The 13,932-nt window shown below is 35.5% G+C and overlaps 1 long non-coding RNA gene across 1 annotated transcript; it reads left to right on the top strand.

The window, feature by feature from the left end:
- Nucleotides 1–9,964: 9,964 nt before the first annotated feature.
- Nucleotides 9,965–11,189, top strand: LOC141282072 (uncharacterized). The gene is made up of 4 exons (XR_012336634.1): nucleotides 9,965–10,149; nucleotides 10,416–10,479; nucleotides 10,882–11,037; nucleotides 11,129–11,189. It is a non-coding gene; the product is annotated as an uncharacterized lncRNA (long non-coding RNA).
- Nucleotides 11,190–13,932: the final 2,743 nt, after the last annotated feature.

The raw sequence follows: 13,932 nt of genomic DNA, 5'->3' as shown, positions 1-13,932 counted from the left end.
TCTCCTACTATGGTGTTGGGCCTATTTATCGCATACCAGGGATCATGGATCAGTTTGCATATGTTAAAATACTTGAAGAGGTCATGTTGCCCTATGCTAAAGAGGACATGCCCTTGAAATGGTTGTTTCAACAAGACAATGACCCAAAACACACTAGTAAATGGGCAAAGTCTTGGTTCCAAACCAACAAAATTTATGTTATGGAGTGGCCAGCCCAATCTCCAGACCTTAATCCAATTGAGAACAAGAAATGTGAATGAATTGTGGAATGTTGTTAAAGAATCATGGAGTGGAATAACAGCTGAGAGGTGCCACAAGTTGGTTGACTCCATGCCACACAGATGTCAAGCAGTTTTAAAAAACTGTGGTCATACAACTAAATATTAGTTTAGTGATTCACAGGATTGCTAAACCCCAGAAAAAAAAATGTTTGTACAAAATAGTTTTGAGTTTGTACAGTCAAAGGTAGACACTGCTATTTTTTTGAACACACCCCTTTCAACTAATTGCCCAATTGCACAGCCTTAAGAGCGTGCATATCATGAATGCTGGGTCTTGTTTGTTTTCTGAGAATCTACTGAACCTACTGGTAACTTGTTTGCCACGTAACAATAAAAAATATACTAAAAACCTTGATTATTCTGGTTAGTCACATTGTACTGCTATTATTTTGAACAAGACTGTATATCATCTTGATAGCAGCAATTCATTTCTGATTATGCTCAGAGTTTTGGGGATAATGGAAAACTTTAATCCATATCTTTATGATTTCCTTTAAACATGCATGCTGCAATTCAATCGTACAAATGGCACCTACACCACTGTGTGACATCACATGAAATCTATGCATACAACAGCAGATATTCAAATTCATTACATTTTGTACTTGATAAATCTATACACACAGAGGACAGAAAAAATGTACTACACTGATTTTATTTTTGTTGACTGAAAAACCTAGGATGAGTTTTGAAAAATTGTTTTTGTAATTCAAACTTAAACAACTAAAGGAATAAGACTTACAATTGGTGATCAAAATTTGGCATTTATATTGGCTCACAGACTACAGGAAATTGTACTGCATTGGCTTTACTGTTGTTGAGTGAAAAACCAAGTATTAGTTCACAAAATATTTTTTTTCATATAAACATGAACATCTAGAGCAATGGTTCTCTACTCTGTTTCTGGAGGACCACTGCTCTGCACATTTTGTATGTTTCTCTCATCTGACACAATCAGTTTAGTTCATAGAAATCTCTACTATTGTGCTGATTATTTGAAGCAGGTGTGTTGAGAACCACTGATCTGTTTACTTTGCACACATTGTGTTAGACGCAAAGATTTTCAGAAAGATGAACTAAAAATCCTCACAGAGACTTGAGAACATAAAACAAACAGGCCCATCAGTTTAGTTGTAATCTCACACCATTTCGCTTGACTCGTACATGGTAAATGCTGGTTGGCTGTTGGTTGGCATGTTTTCTAAGATATGTAATTATCCTAATAGACCATTATAAGAATCTGAAAGCATATGTTATGTGCAAAATAACAAGTAGGTCAGACAAATATTTATGTGTCGTATACATATGCTATAGTCATCGTTCTTTGTTCTTAGTTTATAGCGCCACCTAGTGGACAATCTCTGCAATTTTTTGCATGTGACCTCGGCCTAGGTCTATACATATGTGTACCAAGTTTTGTGTTGATATCTCATTCCTATCATAAATGATAGCCATTTAAGTATTTGTGCCCCCGCCTCTTCGTACTTTTGACCATGGTGTTGAGACGACGAGTGCAAAGTTCAACTTTTTTGATAATTATTGATATTCAGTGTCTAAGGAATATTCCAGCACTGGATTGGTTCAGATCGGTCAAAAAACCTAGGACTAGTTCGCAAAAGTAGGTTTAAAAGAAAATGATGAATATCTCACAAACGATTCGACTGAGACAAGTGCTTCTTGAGGCAATGTTGTTCATTTTAAGTACCTCTATTAAATGATATGAGGATCTTGTTGATATCTGAAACACTGCATAATACACAATCACTTAAACACTGAAAAAACGTGATAGCGCCCCCCGGAGGCCGAATTTTTTCTTACTCTGCACAGACCTTCATGGCCAAGAGACAAACAGGCCCACCGCGTTTCGTTTCGATCGGCCTCCGTTAACCCTGCCTAATAGCTGCTTTTTCTTGATTGGCCGATGGCGGCCATGTTTTTTGACCTACGCGAAATTCCTTTGAGACATAGATAGCACCCTAGACCAGGAGCACCGGTGCCAAATCTCAAGTTGATCGGTTCCATATTTCTCTGGTTACAGCCCTTCAAATTTGAGGTGGTGTTATAGCGCCAACTAGTGGTCAAGCGACGCAATTTTTTTCACGTGACCCCAGAATAGTCCGATGTATATGTGTACCAAATTTGGTTTCGATACCTCTTTCCAGTCCCAAGTTATAGTCATTTAAGTCCAAGAAGCTCCGCCCATTGGGGGCGTTTGGGCGTGGCTTGACGACGACGAGTATAAAGTTCAACTTTTTTTGATAACTTTTTATATTCACACTCCAAGGAATATTACAGCACTGGAACGGTTCCGATCGGACAAAAAACCTAGGACTAGTTCATTTTTATTTTTTTCGACAAAATCGAAAATAGCGGAAAATTTTTAATGACGGAAATGAAATCGGAGATATACATTTTGTTCGTCTTGACGCAAGGAATCCAGGGATATAAGACACTTGACATTAGGACAAGAATTGTGGAAGTTATGAGCATCAACGCGTTTGCCATCGCTATAGCGCCCCCCATAGGCCGATTGTGGTGACACTCTGTCAACTTCGCGCACGAATGAGACCTACCATTTGGCCAAGTCTCAAGTCTCTAGGCCTTACGGTTTGGTCTGCACGTTCCGTTTTACGGCAGAAGAAAAATAATAAATAGAATTAAAGCTGCAAGCAGCGTTTACCGGGTTTCGAGCATTAAAGCACATACAACATGTCAGATGTCGTCGACCAGGCTAATACACCACATCGCATCCAGAAAAACGTAAGAGATGGTCAGAAACGGTTCAGACAGACTATGTAGCTTACACACAGGTGCACCTATAGGACAAACATGTCACATCCTTAATGTTAAGTCATTCTGATAATTTGTTAACGAGAATTAGTTTTTCAGATTTATACCGTAAAATACAATTCAGAAATGGCCGTGTTTAGTTGAATTTCAATGCCATTGAGTCAGGTTCAAGCGATTTGGGACCTTAAGACCTTTAAGGGCATGCCTGTGTAGTTTTGCTGAATTGTACAAAATAAATTATAAAAAATAAGCTACCTCACACACCTGTTCAAAGTCATCAGCAAAAAAGGTGCTATCATTCAGTGAAATGTCTCCCTCTCTTCTCACGAAGCATTGACAAATAGAACACTGAAGGAAATGTTTGTGGTGCTTACAGTGGCAAAACTTGGGTCACAAAATGTTAAAATAGTGTAAAAAAGTCAAACGAGCCGAAACTCATATCTCTACGATGTTCTGATACAAAGATACAGCTCTTGCTAAATGGTTGCTAGGGTATTCTGATTGGTTGCTAGGGAGTGAATTGCAATCCACCAATGATTATACTCAAAGCCATGAAAGGCATAATCCACGATGACTCATGATTTTAGATATAAGGTTGCAGTATTTTTAAGTCAAAATAACAAATAACCACTAGGTGGCGCTATGAAAAACTTGTGCATGCAACGTCATGAATGTGTTACATCTAGCTAGTATCATGGCTATACACTTAAGTTTAGTGAAAAAAACTGTTGTATGACCATTGTGCTAGCTCAACGTCAAAGGTTTTGTTCAATTATGAGGCCAACTAGTGGTGCAGGCATACCATTTTTTTTGTATTGCCTCAGACTCTGCTCAGACATCAGCGTATCAAATCTGGTAAAAAAATATCATTTCGTTGCGGAGTTATAACCATTTATGTGTAAAAAACACAAAATTTGGAGTAAATTTTTCGTTTTTTGCAATTTTTGGCCATTTCTGATGGAAATTTTAACATAATGCCAATAGAACTTTTTGTTCAGAAGGTAATACAATATTCTTCCTATGGTTGTTTCGAGTCGATCGGATGAACCCTCGCGGAGTTATTCGCGCATGTTTTTTAAGTGCTATTTTCCTGTGCAGAACCAACCGTAAAGCAAAACCTGGCATGCTTGGTATCATTGGACTCGGCAACAATTCAGGAGTCCATTGAAAAACGTCGCATGAAAATACGTTAAACTCAGCCGAAGTTATAAGCATTATTCGATTCGTATGACCACTAGGTGGCGCTGTGACGAAACGATGCATGAAACCTCAGGCCATGACTCTCATCACAAGTACCAAGTGTCGTGTTGATACTTCATTCCTGTCCCCAGTTATAGCCAATAATGTTCTAGTGCCTGCCCACAATTCAGACGTGTGGGCGTGGCATGTTGACCGTGAGTCGAAAGTTCAACTTTTTTTTGATAATTATTGATATTCAAACTCCAAGGAACATTTTAGCACTGGAATGATTCCGATCGGGCGAAAAACCTAGGACTAGTTCGTTTTTATTTTTTTCGACAAAATCGAAAATAGCGGAAAATTTTTCATGACGGAAATGAAATCGGAGATATACATTTTTTAAGTTTGGAGCCAGGGATTACAATGATACCAAACACTTGAGTGTAGGATGTCCGGTTTAGGAGTTATGAGCCCCAACGCGTCGGGCATTGCTATAGCGCCACCTATGGGCCGATTTGGCTGATTCACTGTATCTGAGTAGCCTGCTAATATACAACCAGTTGACCAAGTGGCAAGTTTCTACGACTTACGGTTTGTGCTGGGCGACGCGTTTTATGGCGGAAAAATAATAATAATAATAATAATAATAATAAAACAGACAAATACAATAGGTTTTCAGCACTTCGTGCTCGAAACCCTAATAATAATAAAAATCCATACAAATACAATAGGGTTTCAGCCCTACGCGCTTGAACCCCTAATAAAAATCAGTACAAATACAATAGGGTTTCAGCCCTTCGGGCTTGAACCCCTAAATATAGCTGCAAGCAGCGATTACCGGGGTTCAAGCGATTTGGGACATTAATACCTTTAAGGGCATGGCTGTGTAGATTTGCTGCATTGTACAAAATAAATGATGAAAAATAAGATACCAGACACACGTGTTCAAAGTTATCAGCAAAAAAGTGCTATCGTTCAGTGAAATGTCTCCCTCTCTTCTCACGGAACATTGACAAATAGAACACTGAAGGAAATGTTTGTGGTGCTTGCATTGGCAAAACTCTGGTCACAAAATGTTAAAAAAGGGATAATGAGTCAAAAGAGCCGAACCCCATGTCTCTACGATGTTCTGATACAGAGATACAGCTCTTGCTAAATGGTTGCTAGGGAGTGACTTGCAATCCACCAATGATTATACTCAAAGTCATGAAAGAAATAATCCATGATGACTCATGATTTTAAATGTAAGGTTACAGTATTTTTAAGTGAAATAACAAATTACCATAAGGTGGCGCTATGACAAAGTCGTGCAAGGAATCTCAGATCATGATTGTGTTACATCTAGCTAGTATCATGGCTGTACAGTTTAGTTTAGTGAAAAAACAGTTGTATGACCATTGGGCTTGCTCAATGTCAAAGGTTTTGTTTAATTATGAGGCCAACTAGTGGTGCAGGCATACAATTTTTTTGTATTGCTTCAGAATGTGCTCAGACATCAGGGTATCAAATCTGGTGAAACAATATCATTTCGTTGCGGAGTTATAACCATTTATGTGTAAAAAACACAACATTTTGAGGTAATTTTTCGTTTTTTGTAATTTTCGGCCATTTCTGATGAAAATTTTAACATAACGCCAATAGAACTTTTTGTTCAGAAGGTAATACAATGTTCTTCCTATGGTCGTTTCGAGTCGATCGGAATAACCCTCGCAGAGTTATTCACGCGTGTTTTTTAAGCGCTATTTTCCTGTGCAGAACCAACCGTAAAGCAAAACCTGGCATGCTTGGTATCGTTGGACTCGGAAATAATTCAGGACTCCAAGGAAAAAAGTCGCATGAAAATATGTTAATCTCAGCCTAAGTTATAAGCATTATTTTATTTGTCTGACCACTAGGTGGCGCTGTGACGAAACGATGCATGAAACCTCAGGCCGAGACTCTCATCACAAGTATCAAGTGTCGTGTTGATACTTCATTCCTGTCCCCAGTTATAGCCAATAATGTTCTAGTGCCTGCCCACAATTCAGACGTTTGGGCGTGGCATGTTGACCGTGAGTCGAAAGTTCAACTTTTTTTTAATAATTATTGATATACAAACTCCAAGGAACATTTTAGCACTGGAATGATTCCGATCGGGCGAAAAACCTAGGACAAGTTCGTTTTAATTTTTTTTGACAATATCGAAAATAGCGGAAAATTTTTCATGACGGAAATGAAATCGGAGATATACATTTTGTTCGTCTTGATGCAAGGAATCCAGGGATATGGGACACTTGACATTTGGACAAGAATTGTGGGAGTTATGAGCCTAAACGCGTTTGCCATCGCTGTAGCGCCCCCCATAGGCCGATTGGGTTCATACTCTGTCAAGTTTGCGCATGAATGAGACCTATCATTTGGCCAAGTCTCAAGTCTCTAGGCCTTACGGTTTGGTCTGCACGATTCGTTTTACGGCAGAAAAATAATAAATATCCTAACAAAAACAAACGGTAATATAGCTGCTAGCAGCGATTACCGGGGTTCAAGCCATTTAGATCACAAGACGTTTAAGGACATGGCCATATAGATATTCTGCATTGTATATTGTACACACACACGTTTATCTGAGAAAGGAGAAACAAGACTGTTAAAGAACAAGACTTAATATTGACATGGTTACACACTCATTTGGTATGTTTTTTTTTTATAAAAAACTAAAAATATATAATTCTTACTGCAAATGTCGTGTAAGTGCCTCCAAAATTATGTTCACGTTTCACAGCTTTCATAAAATGACATGAGTGTTAAAACTGATAACTCAGAACAATTGAAGTGGTAGTCTTTAACTAAATGTGATTTTAATATTATAACAGTAAAATCATGAAGTTAAAAGTGCAGTGTGTACATTTTAGCGGCGTCTAGTGGTGAGGTCACGAATTGCAACCAATGGCTTAGTCCACTGCTCACCCCTCGCTTTTGAAACACATAGAGAAGCTACGGTAGCCGCCACCAGACAAACATGTCATCGTCGGAGACAACTTAGTAAAAAAAATGTCCGTTAGGGGCTTCTGTAGAAAAATGGCGCCACAAAATGGTGACTTCCATGTAAGGGGACACTCGCTGTATGTAGATAAAAAGGTCTCGTTCTAAGGTAATAAACACATACCGGTTCATTATGAAAGGTCTTTATACACCCCTGATAATATAGTTTTTTATATCATTTTGCATTTCTGTCAAGAGATCCTTCTAAAATTTACACACTGCACCTTTAAATGTGAACAGATTTCTATTAATAGTAAACTTAGTTAAAGAGTAATCATCATCTGTGTTTTCTGTGAGTGCAAATGTCATTCAGTGATTGATCCTCTTCTACCATCTAGTGGACATAACGGAAAATTGCACCTAAAAACCACAATAAGGAATTTGAGTATATTGCCTGATCTCAATAATACATTGTATGCTTTGTCATAAGCTTTAGGGGCCGTTCGTCAGAGCCATTTTCAAAATGACTGTGTGATAGCTATACTTCTGCAAAGTTGTTTTTGTATTTGATATATATATATTTATACAGTGTAGAGAAAATTGTACTGCACTGGCTTTACTGTTGTTGAGTGTAAGAACTGAAACAATTTAATAAAACATAACCAGATACTTTATCTGAATGGTGGATGATGTTATTAAATCGTGTCAATAACAAATATCATTTCATTTAGCAGATTCATGTTCATGTCCTTTAATCGAGTACCATGAAGGCTTTCTGTTTTAATTAGGTAAATAAAGTGAGGTATGCAAGTTATTAAACCGTATATATTTTTATGGACAAAAGGAACATATACACAAACATGCTCTGCACATTTTGTATGTTTCTCTCATCTGAAACAGTCATTTTAGTTCATAGAGATATATTCTGTAGGTCTTACTAAATGGTTGCTTGTTTAAATCTTTTAGACTATTTTTTTTATTAACAAACGTAATTGTTCTTATAGAACATATATATTCTTTGACATAAATATTATGTGCAAACATACAAGTATTTCAGATGACAGCCTCTGTCATATTATAGTAGGCCTAAACATAACAAATCCAGATGTGTTGTTTATATCAAATGGAGTTAATAACAAATATGATGTCATTAAGCAAATGTCAGTCAGATTTGCTATTAAGCACTTATTTGTGTTCACACATGTGCTGTGCTAGAGTAAGTTTTCAGTAAATCATTTACATTTAAAACAACCAATTGTATCATTACATTACAATTTCATTGCAATAATTCTATAAACAATTATTAAAAACTTTATAAGACACATCATGACATGTTTATGTCATGGAAAATAGATTAGAATACTAAAGCTACTGATAACCAAATATATATTCTCTTTATGTATGATTATTAGTTATTATTTCTAATGTTGGCCTGTTCTTTAAGGATCCACATATTTACAGCAATCTTTTTCATACCTTTAGGATTTGAAGAATTATAAGACAACATTTGAAGCTTTATAACTTTATTGGGTTGTTTCCCACAGGTTTAAATTGATGCATGACTAGCCATTAGTTATGTATTGACATTAAAAAGTCAATTCTAAGCAATCCAGTTGAGGAAGGAGGTTAAAATGTACTAGATTTTAAAAACTTTTTTTAAAAATAAGTGGATAAAAAGTAACTGAAGTTGGAAAGGTAGTATATGGAACATCATACTAGAAATGATTTTTAAGAAATTGGGTGGTTTGGAATTTTTTTTGCGATTCAATTTTGATATAAACAAGGTTCCCATAAAACTGTCAGGTTTCCATAAACAGGTTTGTTTATCTTGGATGCTCATATATAAACATAACTTTTCTCCACATAGATCTGTTATTTGGAATAACAAGAATATTCTATACAAAAACAAATCCTTATTTTATAGAAATTGCACTCAAAAAAATGATTCTTGTCAGTAATAGATATTAAGCAAACAATCCAAATTAAATATATTTGAAAAAATGTGAAATAAATGTTATTTGTCTGAATTACTCGTACACAACATGAATGTGATGTATTTAAGAGCAATCTGATCAAATTAAATAAACCATACTTAATTGGATACCGTAAGGCGCAATGCCAGGTGTTGCGCATGCGCTTGATTACCTAAACTTCCGGTGGCGCCAAGGAGGCAAGTGGACGACGGCGCAATTCTGATTCAGCAGCAAGGAATATATTTGAATTATTCATTGAAGGTAAGATGTTTTTTATATCTATAAATGATTTAAATTCATTATCAACTTGTAATAATTTAATCAAAACTTGTTCTAACTAAAATCTGAACTTGCCCGGAATGCACGAATTAAAGTAATATTTCCGGATTTCGTTTTTTTTTAAACGACGTACTCTCGATTGGCTGTGTTTATTATTTATTTATCTAGGCAGGTAACGTTAAGCATGTATTATTAAAAAAATACAAAAAACCTTACTGAAAATTACAGCTTCATCATCTCGATGTTTATTGCCATTAGGCCAAAACGTACACACAACGTACAAACACACACGAAACACACAAAATCGATCGTATATGAGAGTTAAATAAGTTACATTTGAAAGTTTATAGGATATCTCGTTGAAACAAATCTCTTCGTTTAACTGATCCTTAATGACGTCAAAGTACCGCGAGAGCGATTTGAGAGCTGTGCTCTTACAACTGTCTCGCGGGACTTGATGTCATACTATAATGGTTCTGCGCATCAATGGTAACGCCGTCATTGAGCTTTGTCTCTCGACGTACTTTTTCAGAAATATCATTTGCACATATTCAGAAATGTTCTACAAGGACATTATTGAGCGCATTCGCGTTATTTGCATGCAAAGGTGTTTAGGATTTTGCGTTTAAACTTGTAAAGTGTCGAATCCACGACTTCATGAAGTGAAACATGCATTCTTTTTAATGGTGAGTACAAGAAATCTAATATGCCGTTTTTACTATTGCAGAGAACCCATTAGTGTCGTCATTCCAGCATATTTTGACTACGTTTGGGACAATCACTCACTTAAGGTTTGTGTGTTTTTTGTTGCTGTTGCTTTTTAAGGATACGAGTTGTTTACATGGACATGTGTATAGGATTTTACGTTTAAACAACTCCATGAAGGGAAACATGCATTATTTTTAATGCTGAGTACAAGAAATCTAACTGTATGTTGTCTTTACTATTGCAGGGACCCCAACAGTGTCATTATTCCAGCATGTTTTGATTACGTTTAGGACAATCACTAAGTTAAGGTTTGTATTTTTTAGTGTTGCTTTTTATTTTAAGGATATGAGTTGTTTACATGCAAACTTGTATAGGATTTTGCATTTAAACAAATCCATGAGGTGAAACATGCATTCTTTCAATGCTGAGTACAAGAAATAGAATATGTCGTCTTTATTGCAGAGACCTCATTTGTATCATTGACTATGTTTACCTGCACTCTCAATGGGATTTTGTCAATTGTGATTATACTTTACTAAACACTAAACACAATACTTCGATAAAAATAATGGCATTAAGTTATAATCACAGTAAGTAGTTGTATTAAAATGGGTGGCATATGCAGTTTTTAATCGCAGTATGTGGCCATGTAAATACTTTAATCGCATCTGTATATCGCTCTATAACTGAAGTGCCTTTTTTCCTATAAGATAAACGCTGATTTCATGCGGATAACAACAGTGCGACTCCTGACCAAGTTCTTGGGGCAGCTGGATGGATACGCGGTAAACCTACATAAGGTTTTCAAAAGCAAAGGAGGTGCTTCTGGACAGAATATATCACGCATAATGGCAATTGCTGACAAGGTGTAGTAAAATGTATTTTGTTTCTATTCAGAACTAATTACAATTATTGCACTATAATCTTTTTATTTAATATTGTTTTATTATTTTCTAGCGTGATGACATACACCTCGAACGAGACTGTGTCATAAAGAGTCTGTGTGTGTATCTCAATGAGGACATTACAACACTTGTGAAAGAATTCATGGTTTGTATATGTTCTTTATATATAGATATAAACTCATTTCTAAGCTGTATGTGTCTAATATTTCAGTTAAACTGAACCGGGTTAATGTTGTTTTTTTCTTCTGGCTTTAGGACTGCAACCCTGAAGAAGCTGAGAGACGAATTTCTGAGACTATGGGGCTTTGTGATCCGTAGAAGGTGCTGGTGCTGGGGAGAAACTAGGGGATGTTGGAGTAGTGATAGAGGGTGTGATGCTGCTTCAACGCTTGAAAATCTTTCCTTTGGATTAGTGATCTTGTTCGGACTGATCTACGCTCTCAACTTAAGCTATCCTCAGAGCCTCATTCATATTTGAATTCTTCCAGAAGGTACTGATGAATTTGGATGACAACAAGCTGCCCTCAAAAGTTTAAGCTCTTAGAACCAAAATTTTGAGTGAAAATTGCATTTTTGGATTGCTTGGATTTTTCCAACAACTGTAAGTACATTTGAAAACTTGTGAACTTTTGGATTTGTTATACAAACTGATAACAATAATGCACCTTGTAGCTCTGATACTCTTGACACAAAAGTTGTTAGCTCTTGTGCTATTGAGCCAGTAGGAAACTCATTTTTTGCCCTAAATGTTTAAACTTGTCTTGCCAAAATTATGGCAAGATATGTTATGTACAGTTATATATAAATGAAAAGGAAAGTAACCTGTCTTAAAGAATGTGTTTTATTTTAAACGGTTGCCTTAATTTGTTAAGTACCTTTATTACTTGCTCAGAGTGGATGTTACCTTTGACTTGTTGAGCAATTGCAACACAATAAATGCATACAGTAATAAGTAAACATGTTTTGCCCATTTATTTAACAGAATTAACAGAAACAAGAGTTATATAAAGCAATAGCAATAAGTTATTTGAAAAGAATAAAGTTTATTTATCACACAGTCTTAAAACCCAGTTCATTGATTTACATAAAATTTATTTAATTCATTCAGATCAACTGAACGTAATGGTGTAGCTTAAACCAAAATGTTAACATTTACATTAGATTTATGTGAATAAATTGGATGGAAAATTGACATGCAATTGAAATACATAAGTTTTAACTTTTGGGGTTAAATATTTTTTTGAGTGTGGTATGATAATAATATAATATTAGTGAGGCAGTTATTTAAAGATGATGGTCACCTCTTTAATTATTGTGAAATTCCTCAATCACTATAAGATTCCAGTAACTGCTAAGGAATTTGCAGTTGTATTTGATGTCATACCTAGTGGACTTATTCAACTCTTTCAAGGTTATACATCTTATGATTGTAACTCCTTACATAATGCTCAGTTATGTATTAATGGAGTAAATATTCTAGAAAAAAAAATGTAATAACTTTTTATAAGAACACTATGTAGAAATGAATATTTGCCTAGATGTAAACCATACTGGAACTCCTTATATAGTCAACTTGTATGGAAAGAGGTTTGGAGTTTATTAAATATATACTGTCTCACGAATAAGGTTAAAGAAATTATGTCACGACCGGGAACATGAGATCAGGAAGTAGGACGCATGTGCAGAGTTCGAGATGAATAAATAACATTTAATAATAACCAAGAAACAAAACACTAGAATCAAACAACAGGCAGGTAAATAAACACAGGAACACTAAAACGTAGAACACAGAAACAGACAGGGAATCAGCGACAATCATCCGGCAAGTGAACATACAACAGGCAGGGGTATATATACAAACAGACTAACGATACACAGGTGTGATGAGGCAGGTAATTAATTAACAAGAGTCCAGGTGACGACAATCGGAACAGACACAAAACATGACACGGATTCCACCGTGACAAATTACTTATAAATTGGTTCATTTAATGTATCCAGTTAAACAAGTAGTCTCCAGATTCTTAAGAGATATGGAGGTTACTTGTATTTGCAATTTGGAAGTAGAATCCATAAAACATTTATTTTATCAATGTATATTTACTCAATCTTTTTGGATTGATGTGGAATGCTTGATATTTAAACTCACAAAATAATAATTCGGTTATCTGGTAAGGATATATTTTTGTATTATAAAAGTAAATGTGTGGAGAAAGACTTGTTAATCAACTTATTGATTATATATGGAAAATTTCACATCCATAAACAAAAATGTGCAAATAATAAACCCAATAGCATTTTATTTAGAACGGAATTAAGAAATTATTTTGAAACTGTTAAAAGTCAAAAAAGCAAAGCAAATATATAACATTTTTGAAACCTTTTGTTTTATTGAATTATTGTAGAATATCCCCATGTTATTGTTAATTTATTTTTTTATTTTTATTTTATTTGATCCATTGTTATGTTAAATGTTAAATAAGCACATTGTAATCCTCTTGTATGTATGCAATGTTCTTGTTCTTGAAATGAATAATGAAAAAAGCTAAATAGTACTAAAGCTCTACATATTTTTATATTTAACTCTTTCCCCGCCATTGACGAGATATCTCATCAATTAAGAGAAAACGCTTCCCCGCCAATGACGAGATCCGTCTTTCCGCAATACCGCTATTATCCACCAGGTGGCGCCCTTCCGCAACTTTTTAAAACCGGAAGTATTGCCCTATGCCAAGCTGCTGCATGTCCGTGTCTGTTTTAAAGATCGCTCTGAATGGGATCTCTATGAAAAGTCCGTCAAAAAAATGAAATTGTCTCTGCTTTTTGCTCAAAATATGGTGTTTTTGCAAAAACCTA

The sequence above is a fragment of the Paramisgurnus dabryanus genome, chromosome 4, assembly GCF_030506205.2.
Source record: "Paramisgurnus dabryanus chromosome 4, PD_genome_1.1, whole genome shotgun sequence".
NCBI classification, from domain to species: Eukaryota; Metazoa; Chordata; class Actinopteri; order Cypriniformes; family Cobitidae; genus Paramisgurnus; species Paramisgurnus dabryanus.
The sequence above is the reverse complement of the archived record's forward strand: the minus strand, read 5'-3'. Positions and strand labels throughout refer to the sequence as shown.